Below are 12,825 nucleotides of genomic sequence, written 5' to 3' on the forward strand. Positions count from 1 at the left end.
TGTGTTCCAGGAAAACTTTTTTTATAGGAGCAGGCACTGGACCGGATTTTGCATGTTGGCTGTACCTTGCTAACTTTCACCATAGGGTCTCATCGGCCATTGGAAAGTGCTTTGGGTTTTAGTCTAAATATAATCATAGACACTGGAGGGTTAGGAGCAGGTCAGTGAAGTGAGAAGATTAATTTTAAAAGGATTACTGGTTGCTTCATGGGGAACAGACATTTTCTCCAACCAAGAATGAAGCAGGGAAAGCGACTGGGGGTTTTGTGTGAGCTGAGGAGATGGTGGCTTGAACTGAGGCAGTGGCATCTGTGGCATTGTCCGGAAGGGGTGTTAGATGAAGAGTGAGTGAGGTTGAGTGAGTGTGTGTGTGTGCGTAGAGGCTGCCAAGGATGACTGACGCTAAGACTATTTGAGCAACTTAATGAAAAGATAGGTTCATGAAGACGTCACCAGGATGGGATTTTTGTGGAGAAACCAAGTGTGGTTAAGTTTGAGATGCCTGTTAGACATCCAGGTGCCAGAATTGAACAGGCAGTTGGATGTATTCCACTCATATCTCTTCCAGGGAGAGGAGAAGGTGAGCAAACCATCTGGGAGAGTGAATGGAATAAGGAAATGTAAGAGAAATACCAGACAGCCCTGAAATAGCACAAGGTCTGTCCTCGTACATTTGTAGCTAGAGTAGATGCCATTACCATGTACTTCCTCCCCCAGCCATGATGAGCTGTGTGGGTGTGGGTGTGCAGTTACTGGAGGGTTGGGTTGAACTCGAACTTGGATTTTGTTAAGCAGGTAGAATGAAGGGAGTGAGTCTTGGGAAAGTACGTGGTCTGTGGACTCCAGTTGGGGTGGGGAGTGAAAAATGAATAGGTCCTAGGTCCTGGTGGAGTTGAGGAATTGTTGGACTCGTTGTTCCTGGAGGAAGTGAAATAGAAAAGCAAGTGTTTGGTCAGATTTTGCTGTTGATGCGTTAATTGCTACCACAGAGATCCAGCACACAGCCATGAGAGTAAGTGATGGATACGAATGAGGATGTGACGATTGGGTGTCAGGAAGTCCAGTGACTGAGAGGCTGGAGTGAGCCATTATCACGTGCGTTTTGGAGTCAGAATGATCATCAGAGTCGTCAGGGAGACCGAGGCAGTAAGCTTGGAAGCCAGTGAGACTCTTCAGTGAACGCGAATGACGACGAGTTGAGCCGGAAGGTGGTTGTTAATTGCTGATTTTAATCAGCTCTGTGGCTTCTGGCCAGTCAGTTAACCTCTTAGAAATCTGTTCCTTTCTGTTTGTACCAATGTAACACAGCAAGTGAGGGGAGACTAGGCACATCATGAAGGACAAGGATCGGCCAGCTTCTTTTATATAAAAATAGTATTTTTTTTTAATGTTGAGGACATCATGGTCTCTGTTACAACTGCTACGTCTACTCTCGTAGAAGCATTTTTATAAACATGAAAACCTCAATTATAGTTGTTGGAAGAAGCAAGAAAGGGCTGGAAAGGTAAAGAATGGAATTTCCCTTTTAATGCAGTGATGTTTGAGCATTATTTCCTTCAAGCATCAGTTAATGAATTCATTGAACCAGAGTGTTTGTCAGTGATACAATCACACATTTGTCACCAAAATCTAAAGTCAAAATACTTTTCATTGATTAGAACTGACTTTTTATCTCATGTCTCTATTTCTCAGTCTCTACCATAATGTTTTACATGTTACAATGTCTTTAATAAATTGTTAATGAATGAAGATAAAAGACTTCCTAAAATTAACAATTTTTAAGAAGCAGTTTTCACCCTTTATGCCAATATAGCATGATGAAAAATTAGAAAGTAGTGGTTATACTTCTGCATATTTTGCTTAACGTTTGAGACAGTTACTAGTTTTTGTATGTAAATAATTTTAAGGGGTATAAAGTCTTTCTGTTAAGGATTCTGAAATGTGTAGTATTGAACAACCAGTGTGTCTCAGTAGCTAAAGTATATTTATGATGAGATAGGAGTTATTTAAAAGCTTAATTAGGACAGAAGGAAGCAGGAAAATGAATCTATTTCCAGTAAGGTTTGCAGTTTGATTTTTACTTTCACAAGGATGTCATAGTGTCAGATAAGGGTATTTTTTCTTTTCTTTAAGCAGTTCCTAAAAAGTCATCTGTGAAGGAATAGTCTCTACATTGAGGTGCCGACCTCATTCCATAAATGCATTTGTGGATTTAGGTATTTATTATTTGTACTTTCATAGCACTTAACGTTTGTAGCACTCTGTGCTACATAAAGCTAGTCGTGTATGTGTGTGTGCTGAGTCTCTCAGTCGTGTCTGACTCTTCGTGACCCCGTGGACTGTAGCCTGCCAGTCTCCTCTGTCCAGGGGATTCTCCAAGCAAGACTACTGGAGCGGGTTGCCATGTCCTTCTCCAGTAGATCTTCCCAACTCAGAGATCGAACCCGTGTCTCTTAAGTCTCCTGCATTGGCAAGCGAATTCTTTACCACTGTGCCATCTGGGAAGCCTGTAAAACAGTTGTTGTTCGGTCTCCCAGTCGTGTCTGACTGTTGTGACCCCGTAGACTGCAGCATGCCAGGCCTCCCTGTCCTGATGTTTGCCCACGTTCATGGTCATTGCATCAGTGGTGCCATCCAGCCATCTCCTCCTCTGACACCCTCTTCTGCCCTCGATCTTTCCCAGCATCAGGGACTTTTCCAATGTGTCGGCTTTTCTCATCAGATGACCAAAATACTGGAGCTTCAGCTTCAGCATCAGTCCTTCCAGTGAGTATTCAGGGTTGATCTCCATGCTGTCCAATGGGACTTTGAGGAGTCTCCTCTATCACCACAGTTTGAAGGCGTTCTGCCTTTAAGATCCAGCCGTCACAACTGTATGTGACAACTGGGAAGACCATGGCCTTGCCTATAGGGACCTTTGTTGATAGGGAACACACAGTCTAGGTTTATCATAGCTTTCCTGCCAAGAAACTATCGTCTTCTGATTTCATGGCTGCAGTCACCATCCGCCATGATTTTTGAGCCCAAGAAAAGGAAAACTGTCACTACTTCCACCTTCTTCCCTTTCATTTGCCATGATGTAATAGGGGCAGATGCTTTGATCTTAGTTTTTTTTTTTAAATATTTACTCTGAAGCCAGCTCTTTCATTCTCCTCCTTCACCCTCATCAAGAGACTCTGTAGTTCTTCTCTTTGCTTTCTGCCATTAGAGTGGTATCATCCAAATATCTGAGGTTGCTGATGTTTCTCCTACCTGTCTTGATTCCAGCTTGTAACTCGTCCAGCCCAGCGTTTCTCATGATGCGATCAGTGCACAGGTTAAACAAACAGGGTGACCGCAGACAGCCCTGTCGTACTCCTTCTCGATCTTGAACCAATCAGTTATTCCATACAGAGCTCTATCTGTTGCTTCTTGACTCACAGGTTTCTCAGGAGACAGATGGTCTGATATTAGGTAATATTAGGTCTGATATCTGTCTGATATGGTCTGATCGGGTAAGATGGTCTGGTATTCCCTTCTCTCTAAGAGTTTTCCAGTTTGTCATGATACATACAGTCAAGATTTTAGCATAGTCGATGAAATAGAGATGTTTTTCTGAAATCCCCTTGCTTTCTCTAAAATCCAGCGAATGTTGGCAATTTGATCTCTAGTTCCTCTTCCTTTTTCTTAACCGAGCTTAGACATCTAGAAGTTCTTGGTTTGCATAATGCTGAACCCTAGCATGCAAGATTTTAAGCCTGACCTTACTATTATGGGAGATGAGTACAATTGCCTGATGGTTAGCACACTCTTTGGTACTACCCTTCTTGGGAATTGGGATGAGGATTGACCTTTTCCAGTCCTGTGGCCACTGCTGGGTCTTCCAGATTTGCTGGCATAGTGAATGCAAAACCTTGATGGTGTCATCCCTAAAGGATTCGAATAGTTCTGCTGGAATTTCATTGCATCTGCTAGCTTTATTAATTGCGGTGCTTCTTGAGGCCCACTTGACTTCGCACTCCAGAATGTCTGGCCCTGGGAGACTAAAGCTAGTTAAGCACTTTATAAAGCTCAATAAATACCTTGACTCTTAGCATATGGATTACTTGGGGATTCTCGCCTCTCTGCTCTCTTGTCCTTTGTAGGTGAGTATCTGGCTCATGGAGAGAAGCCCTGTTGGACTTACTCCTGTTCTTCCAGCACTCCCTGCCATCTTCTGCTTCTGTGTCTGTAAACATGCTGTTCCTTCTTCCTGGAACATTCTCTATACATGTCCTCCTGGTTACCTGGCCTTGATTATACATCCATCCTTCTCATCTTGGCTTGAGCACCACTTCCTCAGCACAGCCTTCTTTGGTGGGTACCCTTCTCTCGGTGAGACTGCCTTGTGTTGGGATCAGCGCCAAAATATCAGTCATATTTGTGTCCACCATAGTATCAGTGCTCCAGTCTTCTTCGCTGGAGTAAAGGTCCCATGGAGCCAAGAGCTTTATTTCTCTTGTCCTCCCCACTCCCCTTCTGGTGTTTATGTCGTCTGGCACCTAAAGGGCACACAACAAACTGGAGTTGCAAAAAATGTTATTGGCACGTGTATTCTTTTTTTTAATTCATTTATTTTACTTTACAACATTGTGTTGGTTTTGCCATACACTGACTTGAATCTGCCATGGGTGCACATGTGTTCCCCATCCTGAACCCCCCCCACCTCCCTCCCCACCCCATCCCTCTGGGTCATCCCAGTGCACCAGCCTGAGCATCCTGTTTCATGCATCGAACCTGGACTGGTGATTCATTTCACATATGATAATTTACATGTTTCAATGACATTCTCCCATATCATCCCACCCTCGCCCTCTCCCACAGAGTCCAAAAGACTGTTCTCTACATCTGTGTCTCTCTTGCTGTCTCACTTACAGGGTTATCGTTACCATCTTTCTAAATTCCATATGTATGCATTAGTATACTGTATTGGTATTTTGCTTTCAGGCTTACTTCCCTCCGTATAATAGGCTCCAGTTTCATCCACCTCATTAGCACTGATTCAAATGCATTCTTTTTAATAGCTGAGTAATATTCCATGGTGTATATGTACCACAGCTTTCTCATCCATTCGTCTGCTGGTGGACATCTAGGTTGCTTCCATGTCCTGGCTATTATAAACAGTGCTGTGATGAACATTGGGGTGCACGTGTCTCTTTCAGATCTGGTTTCCTCAGTGTGTATGCCCAGAAGTGGGATTGCTGGGTCATATGGCAGTTCTATTTCCAGTTTTTTAAGGAATCTCCACACTGTTCTCCATCGTGGCTCTACTAGTTTGCATTCCCACCAACAGTGTAAGAGGGTTCCCTTTTCTCCACACCCTCTCCAGCATTTATTGCTTGTAGACTTTTGGATAGCAGCCATCCTGACTGGCATGTAATGGTACCTTATTTTGGTTTTGATTTGCATTTCTCTGATAATGAGTGATGTTGAGCATCTTTTCATGTGTTTGTTAGCCATTTGTATATCTTCTTTGGAGAAATGTCTGTTTAGTTCTTTGGCCCACTTTTTGATTGGGTCATTTATTTTTCTGGAATTGAGCTGCAGGAGTGGCTTGTATATTTTTGAGATTAATCCTTTGTCTGTTTCTTCATTTGCTATTATTTTCTCCCATTCTGAGGGCTGTCTTTTCACCTTGCTTATAGTTTCCTTTGTTGTGGCACATGTATTCTTGGCTTTTGTTATTGGAGACATTCAAAATTCAGTTTCTAGTTGCCATGAATAATGGTGGATATTTCCTGACTCCCAAGACAAAGCTGGAGAGACGTGTGGCGCAGCTCATCAGGGAAAGCGTGGGCCGCAGTTTGATTCTGAACTCGTGGCATGTGATGAGTTCCTTGCTGAGGTATTTGGTGTTGAACCCCTTGATCTCTGGGCTTCCCTCATGGCTCAGACAGGAAAGAATCCGCCTGCAATGCAAGAGAACCCTGTTCAGTCCCTGGGTTGGGAAGATTCCCTGGAGAAGGGAAATGGTTACCCACTCCAGTATTCTTGCCAGGAAAATCCCCATGGGGTCACAAGAGAGTCGGACATGACTAAGCAACTAACACGTAACACTTTTTCACTTTGCTGGGTCACTTGAGCCAGGATGACAGTACTATTAGGAATCCAGTATTAGCTGCTGTGGTGGGAAAAACTGGTTGTGTACAATTGGTGTTTAGTTTTTATTTGGGTAGAATATGTTTTGGTGTTATGTGAGTATCGAAAGAACAGGTCTAGTCCTAGATAATGGAATTGCTAAATAAAATGTTAGGCTTCTCTGTCTGCACCAGTTATAGTAGAATGATATTCCCCTTTTCCTTACAGTCTTTTTGTAGAGGAGTAAAATTAACTTCAAAACACAAGTCTGAAAAATTTCCCAGGAGCTGTGTGTCTGTTTTTTTACCTCACATTTTTGGTTTGACCTCAGAAGCCCAGTGATGACTTGAGGTGAAAAGAAGCAAAGACTGAAAAAGAAAAAAGCAAAGACTTTCCTTATTAGTCAAAAAAAAAAAAAAAATTACAAAATATGGACATATTCAGCTGAAGCCCTGATGTTTGAGGTAAATGTATTAATAATTCAGGTTTTTCTAAAGCTGGGGGATTGGGATGCCCATATGTAGCTTTGCTTAGGATCATTATATGTTCTGTGAGCTTGCTTTCTGTTTGAGAGGAAAAACTTGTCCTTTGAAGAAATGTGGCACACACACTCTTAATAGAACATGAAAGAAAAGGCTCTTCATGCCAAGAAATCCCTCACGTGAGATGGAATCTCTTTCAACAAATCTGGTGACAAGCTTTTTCTGAAAGCTTGGAAGAAGGATGAAATAATCTTTTGTGTTAAAAAAAAAGTTTTTTATTTTTGGCTGTGCTGGGCCTTCGTTGCTGTGCAGGCTTTTACTCTGGTTGCGATGAGCAAGGGCTACTCTCTAGTGGCTTCTCATTGTGGTGGCTTCTCTTGTTTCCGAGCACAGGCTCTAGAGCACGTGGGCTTCAGTAGTCGTGGCTCCCCGGCTCCAGAGGACAGGCTCAGAGGTTGTGACCCTCGGGCTTAGCTGCTCCAAGGCAGGTGGGATCTTCCTGGATCAGGGATTGAACCCGTGTCTCCTGCCTTGGCAGGCGAGTTCTTTACCACTGAGGCACAGAGGAAGCACAGGATGAAATAATTTGGATTCATGGCCGTCCCCCTCAGCCTTTCATTCAGAGTGTGTGAAGCCTGCCTGAAAACTTAGGCTCAGCGCCGGCAGCCCCTGTTGCACAGCCAGTGTGCAAAGCCTGCTTCTCTAGGCAACTTTTCCAGTTTCCAGGTGGGACAGTTTCCAGGTTGCAGTGACAATGTTTAGATCGACAGCCAGATCTAGATGTTCTCTAAAACACAGCGCGATTCAAAAAACGAGACATCAGGACTTCCGGAGTCGGGGTAACCCACCAGCCTCTCAGGGTCAAGTTCAAGTTCAGAACTGTGAGTGTCGGCAGTTCAACAACGAGGGAAACGAGCTCCTTTTCAGGTTTGGGGGATTTTGTTGGTTTCCCTCTAACCAAGGACTGAACTATTTTTCCTTTATCACATTGGGCACCATACCTTTTCTTCCATACCTTGCTTCCCTGGTGGCTCAGTGATAAAGAACCTGCCTGCAATGCAGGAGACCCAGGTTTGATCGCTGGGTGGGGAAGATCCCCTAGAGAAGGAAATGGCAGCCCACTCCAGTATTCTTGCCTGGAGAATGCCATGGACAGAGGAGCCTGGTGGGCTACAGTCCAAAGGATCGCAAAGAGTTAGACATGACTGAGTGGCTAACACTTTCACTTTCTTTCACATTTTCCTGAAGCAGCAGCCCCGTTTACAAGTTCCGTTTTGCTTAGGGTATCAATATCTTGATGCTGCTGGGAGCTTTCCGCCTCCAATCCACGAGTCTCAGTAGAAGTCCACCCACCTTCATATTTGCGAGTTTTTCCCATGCTGTTAACATTCCTCTTTAGAACGGAAACACACAGTTTCCAGCTCTGCCCTGCTTGCTTGACCCTCTGTATCACTGATGATATGTAGAAATCAAATAGGCATCGCTGCCTCTGCATTCTTTTCCCAATTTGAGTCTTTTCTCTGTTTGGAGAGATGGCTGCGTGCTGTTAGTGAGGGCCCTATGACCTCAGTCTTTGGCAAGAATTCAACAAAGGCAAGACCTCAGCCAAGAAATTTAACCGGATCAAACTTCTGAACAGCGTCCAAAACACAGAATCAGGGCTTCTATCATCCCAAGTAAGGACCCAAATAACCCCTAAAAGCTATGTCTCTCGGCGACACAAATGTAATAAAATACATGAGGATATTACTACTTTTTTTCTTTTTAATCAGTAAATATCCTAGGGTGAAAAAAGATAATTCTTTCCTTCATATTGGAAGTGGTAGCCATCATAAATCCCCCCGCTGTTTTTCCCCGCTCTCAATAGATGCATTTTTTGTTTGTTTTTAGTTTGCTTTTGTTGTCATAAAAATCAGAATTTAGCTCTCTACCCAAATACGTGAGAATTATTTTTAAAATTAATGACAAATCTCAGATGGGTCTAGGGTAAAGAATGTACACTTGTTGAGATATGAAAGTCAATCTCTTGAGAGCATTTTGTGGGAACCATGCTATTTAAATATTCCTATGCTTTCCCAAACCACTCTTGGCTTCCTGCCCTGGGGAGTGAAGCCTCATTGCAGAAGGGCAGGGGAGAAACTCTGGATTAGAAATCAAGAGATGTAAAAGCTGACCTCAATACCTACTGCAAATTTGTTTTGTCTTCCTGGGCAGATCTTTTCCTTTCTCTTTACCCTGTGGTGAACTGATCAGCATGATGATATGGTTAAAACTTAGCCCCCTTAAATCAGTTTAAACTTGATTTAATTTTGTTGTTCTTTCCACTGCAGTGTCCTCTTATCAAATTGTAAACTTACATAAACCCTAGTACATCATTTAGATAAAAGATAATACATGAATTCTAAGTTAATCTTCATTAGAGAGTTAAGCCATGAAAACAGCCTGTGTGAGCCTTTATAAACAGTTGAAATGGGAGTCATATTAATTTCCTAAGGCTGCTGTAACAAATTACCACAAACTGCTGGTATCTTTTTTTTTTTTTTTAATATTTACTTATTTGGCTGCATCTGGTCTTAGTTGCAACTTGCGGAATCTTCCTTGTGGCACACAAACTCTAGAAACGTGGGCTTATTAGTTGTGGCAAGGGTCTTACTTGCTCTGAGGAATGTGGGATCTTAGTTCCCTGACCAGGGATCAAACCTATGTCCCCTGCATTGTAAGCTGGATTCTTTACTACTGAACCACCAGGAAAGTCCCAAACTTACAGTTTTAAACAACGGAAATTTTATTACCTCGCAGTTCTGGAGGCTGAAGTCCAAAATCAAGGTGTGGTCAGGGCCATGCTCCTAGCAAAGTCTGGGGAAGGATGCTTCCTTGCCTCTTCCAACTTCCGGCCACCCCAGGCATTCCTCAGCTCCCAGCAACATAATTCCAATTTCTGCTCATGTTCCCATGGCTGTCCTTCCTCTGTGTTTGTGTCTCTGTATCTTTACATGGAGAACTCTTTTTGTGTGTCTGTTTTCTAAGAACATCAGTTATTGGGTTGAGTGAAAGTGTTAGTCACTAAGTCATGTCCGACTCTCTGCAGCCCCATAGACTGTAGCCCGCCAGGCTCCTCTGTCCATGGAATTCTCTAGGCAAGAATACTGCAGAGGGTAGTCAATCCCTTCTCCAGGGGATCTTCCTGACCCAGGGATCCAACCTGAGTCCCCTGCATTGCAGGCAAATTCTTTACCATCTGAGCCAACAGGGAGCCCACATTGGGTTGAGGGCCCATTCCATCTGAACCTGATCTCACCTTAATTATATTTGCAAAGACCCTATTTTTTTTTTTAATATAAAGACCCTGTTTTCAAATGAGGTCACATTAACAGGAACTGGGGTTTAGGATTTCATCCTATCATATGGGGGGATCAATTCAACAGTAATAAGAGTGGCAGATGACATTTGCAGGGTTGAATTAACACTAGTAACCAATTCACTTCTCTGTTGTTTTGGTAATACCATATGGAAAAAAATACTGGTGCACACTAATCAGTAAAGGTAAATGGTGGTCTTTTTTTTTTTTTTTTTTTTTTTAATGTAAACACGTCATTTTGCAAGCTCAATCTTAATCCCTTCGGTTAAACTGATCCCAAGGTCTGAAAGAGCCACGTGGGGAAATGTATGCATCAACATTAAATTACTGACAATTTCATGAATAATACTCACCTTCCTTATTGGAGAGGGTTCACTTTTTTAAAGGAGTTGATAAATGGACTCTGGAGGAAGCCTAAATCATCATTATATTTGGCTGACATTGTGTTTTCCAGTGTCATCATACCCCGAGTTTAATGGCACCGTTTGAAGACATCTCACTAGAGACATGTCCTGTCACATTCCTTCAAAATTTCAAAAGAGTAAAAATAGTGTTGTTTCTGCTATTGTGAGCTGTAATGGGGGGAGCATGAAATCCAAAGGAACCCTTTCAACTGGTTGAAAACAGTGTCCAGCTACTCCAGCTGGTCCAACTAAGTTATATTCAGATGTTTCATTAATGGAGGTTTAGGGCTTCGCTGGTGTTTCAGACAGTAATGAATCTGCCTGCAAAGCAGGAGACCCGGGTTTGATCCCTGGGTCAGGAAGATCCCCTGGAGAAGGGAATGGCAACCCACCCCAGTAATCTTGCCTGAAGAATCCCCATGGACAGAGGAGCCCGGCAAGCTACAGTCCACGGGGTCGCAGAGGGTCAGACACGACTGTATGACTAACAATACTTTTCTAATACATAAGTAATTTATATTCTTATTGGAAATATCTGCACCAGAACCTTGTTTTGAAACTACTAAAATGTCCAGTGTTAAAACATGCATTCTGGAACTTACCACCTTTATCATGAAAGTAACTCTGAAATGTCCCCAGTTTTAAGACTGGGGACACTTTAAGACCTGTAATAAAGTTGACAGCTTTTATGGCTTTATCCAGCTTCTTCCAGAATTGCTGCACAACCTTTCGGCACACGTGCAGTGACCACCAGCATGTTTCAGCAACTGCTTTTATCTGAACAACTCTTCCTATAGTCTCAGTATATACATGGTTCATTTTTGATAAGTTGTTCAGTATCATAATCTAAAAGCATTTTTCCCCCTGTTGTGTTTTATCTTAATACGTCTTCCTTGTGTTCATTTGGATTATTTCATATAAAAAACAAGCAAAATGCAGAGATCTGCCAATTCATATTTTCATTCCGCTGAATTATAAAAGCTTTAAGGGAGTTCACCAGATGTATTTTGATGTGTATTTTCGGGTAAGAACAGTGGTGCTACCCAGTGTAGTATGGGTCCTCAAGGATATTTATTTGCAAATCTGTGGGGGCATTTTGCTTGACTCAGTATCCAGGGGCACGCCTGGCACTAAGGTTCCTTGCTTGAAGGTTGCTAAGTAACTTGTACTTGTCTCATCTGAAATGCTAGCAGAAAATGAGAGTAATTACGTTTCTGTACATGTCAGCTTGGGCTTCCCTGGTGGCTCGGTGGTAGAGAGTCCACCTGCCATTGTGGGAAATGCAGGTTTGACCCCTGGGTCAGGAAGATCCCCTGCAGAAGGAAACGGCAACCCACTCCAGTATTCTTGCCAGGACATCCCATGGACATAGGAGCCTGGTGGGCTACAGTCCATGGGGTCACAAAGTCGGACACGTTCACTAAACAACACAAAAACGTCTTTATTTAACACAGCCGAACCTCGAACAAGCTCTCTCTGATAGAATCTGTCTTTTCCTCACTTACAGCTTTGGATTCTCCCTTTAAAGAGTTAGTTTTCATTATCAGATTTAGATTTGGTTCACAAAAAAATGTGTGCTGTTGACACCAGGCAGGAACATTTGCGTTCCTTACCTTTTGAACTTCTGTGTTTTGTTTCCAAATCCTGTGTTTGAGCAAGGTTGAAACTCCAGTATTTGGCCACCTCATGTTGACCCATTGGAAAAGACCCTGATGCTGGGAGGGATTGGGGGCAGGAGGAGAAGGGGACGACAGAGGATGAGATGGCTGGATGGCGTCCCTGACTTGATGGACATGAGTTTGAGTAAACCCCGGGAGTTGGTGATGGACAGGGAGGCCTGGCGTGCTGTGACTCATGGGGTCGCAAAGGGTCGGACACGACTGAGCGACTGAACTGAACTGAGAGATGGTACAACTTCACTGAATGAAATACAAGAAGTTGAGCAGTCTTAGATACACTGAAATGACTTTCAATGACGGCTATTTCTCACTGTTACTTTCTTGACTTCAAAAGCTCTCCTGTGAAACTTACAGACATTTGCTTTCATTTCATACAGTGTTGTTACAGTGGTATGGTTGATTCTTGATTATCACTTTATGCCAAATTGGCACTTTCGTCATGAGACAATCTTATTTTACTTACAATCTTATTTTCTCATTAGATTTAATTCTTTAACCAGTGATTCACTTCTGCTTTTAAAGGTAATTACTTTGTCTCATGAGAAAAATATTTTAAAATATCCAAAATTTACCATAAGCCTTAAGCTTAGATAATAATCACAACATATGTGACTTGTTGGCTGCACAGCTTTCTGTGACTTTCTGACATGAGCTGAGTAGAAGCATCTGGGCCTCACCTGGCATTTGATGAATCTGATTAATGTCTGTTAGGGTAAGTCTAGTCACCTGTATAATTTTACAGGAGAGGCCACAAGCAAGCTTGAATTAAAAAAAAAAAAAAAAAAGACTTGCAGAGTTACTACCTT

This window comes from Dama dama, chromosome 22 (genome assembly GCF_033118175.1).
Source record: "Dama dama isolate Ldn47 chromosome 22, ASM3311817v1, whole genome shotgun sequence".
Classification (NCBI taxonomy): domain Eukaryota; kingdom Metazoa; phylum Chordata; class Mammalia; order Artiodactyla; family Cervidae; genus Dama; species Dama dama.